Source organism: Primulina eburnea, chromosome 4 (assembly GCF_022965805.1).
Source record: "Primulina eburnea isolate SZY01 chromosome 4, ASM2296580v1, whole genome shotgun sequence".
Classification (NCBI taxonomy): domain Eukaryota; kingdom Viridiplantae; phylum Streptophyta; class Magnoliopsida; order Lamiales; family Gesneriaceae; genus Primulina; species Primulina eburnea.
The window spans coordinates 9,001,982-9,004,173 of record NC_133104.1 but is presented as its reverse complement, the minus strand read 5'-3'; positions in this window follow the sequence as shown (position 1 = coordinate 9,004,173).

Sequence of the window (2,192 nt, the reverse complement as noted above, 5' to 3'; positions counted from 1 at the left end):
GTGAAATTTGAGAAAGTTGGGCAGAGAGTGTGGCGCCCGAGCGGTGGTTTTTGACCGCCCGAGCGCCAATGTTCAATAGGAATATGTTTCGGGCAGAAGATGTGGCGCCCGGGCGGTAGTTTTTGACCGCCCGAGCGCCAGTGCGTGACAAGCCGAGTGCTTGGGCAGAGGGTGCCGCGCTCGAGCGGTAATTTATCACCGCCCGAGCGCGAGTCATGCAAGGTGAAAAAGTGACGCGTTTCTTTAACCGACCAACTTGATATATATACATATATATGCTCGTTTCCTTCAGTAGAAAAGGAAAAGAAGCTCGAGAATTCCTCTGAAAATCCTTACGCCTTTATATTGCAATCCGTCCGTCTGATTTTGAATCTGACTTCAGTACCGAGTTCCTATCGACGTAGGCTACAACTTGACGTAAGTTTTGCTACGTTTTGACATGTCTTGAAATTATGCTATTGTCAGAATTGAATGGGATTCATATATGATGTTCTTGACATGTTAGACATCATAGAATCGAAGTCAGATTAAGAAACGGACTGATTATGGAATTATTGTGAATTTTCTGGGGTATATTGATTTATACCAGATAGATTTGAATTGTGATTGAATTACAGATTGTAATGATATGAGTTATGAATTGTAATTGATGTCTGTGGATTTGGTATTGACGGGGATACTGAGATTGTACCGTTATGCCGTTGATTTTGAATTAAATCCAGATTGATCAGATTGTTATTGATTTGAAAGGTATATTGATATGAGATTATTGGTATTACCATTGTCAGATTGAGTGATTGACAGAGTTTGGATTCCAGACCGAAACTGCAACGAAAGGTATAAGTCAATGTGTATTGGGACATCGACTCAAGTAGGATGTACTTGAGTTTCCCTAAATCACATACTTATTATTTGTTTATCATTGTATTTAATGATTTGATTTAAATGCTTGTTCTATGGAGTCATAGGAGCATGCATTAGACGAGTAATCTTGTGACAGGAGTACCTGATAGTGGCAGGTAACCACGGGTACATTGCACGATGTCACAAGATATGACGATAGACCATAGTCTATGACAGATGCGTCTGGACACTGGATGTTTGGTTATATCGACTTGGATAGAACTGGAGTATTTTCTATTACTGTTTGTCGATATAGGAATGCCACATCTGGGCACCGGGATCCCTAGGCTAGGATTGAGTCTAGTCTGAATCGTGGAGTCACGAGTATTGTCGACAGATTGATATTGTTTACATTTCTGATTTTGATTTGTATTACTGTCATATGTTTCATGCTTTATATTGATTATATGACTGCATGTTCGATGATTTGTACTGGGATTTATTCTCACCAGAGTTATCCGGCTGTTGTCTTGTTTGTATGTGTACTTGACAACAGGTGGGACAGGTTCAGGGTCCAGGAGATGAGGAGAGATCGTGATTAGAGTGGAGGCTCCGGACTTGGATTGTATATAGGGTGCGAACACTGGATAGTGTTGTTGAACCTTAGTTTGTACTGATTTGTAGACGGTACAGGACTTGTACTTTATTATATACTGAGTTGTATATTAGATTGTTGTCACTACGTTCCGCATTTTAAAAAAAATTTAGACCCTGTTTTATAATTGATTAATTAGTCCCAATGACGATTATGACTATGATTAGTGTCCGGGTCCTCACAACAGGTGGTATCAGAGCGATAGATCCTTGAGATTGAGATAGGAGCTAGTGAGCGGGGTAGACTATGTTTTCTTTCCTGCTTTTGATTGCTAGCATGATTTACTGCTTTATAATACATGTTTATCTGTTTATCTGACTTGATTTGAAAACATGTGTTATTGAATATGAATTGGAGCTCATTCTGGATCGGTAGTAAGATGATCGGAAGAGGATTGAAACCGGATTTTGTTTGGGATTGCTAACCCTTTTGAGTTTCAGATATGCCTCCGAGAAGAGTACCGGAGCAGGGTAGTACATCGAACCCTCCCATGGATGTGACAGCGACACCCATGGAGACACTTTTGAAAAGATTTCAGTCTTTCCATCCACCTACTTTGAAAGGAACCGAAAATTCAGTGGATTGTGAAAGTTGGCTGGATGATATCGAGATGATGTTTGATTTGTTGGAATACACTGATGAGAAGAGGGTGAAACTGATAGGACACCAATTGCATGACATCGCAAAGAACTGG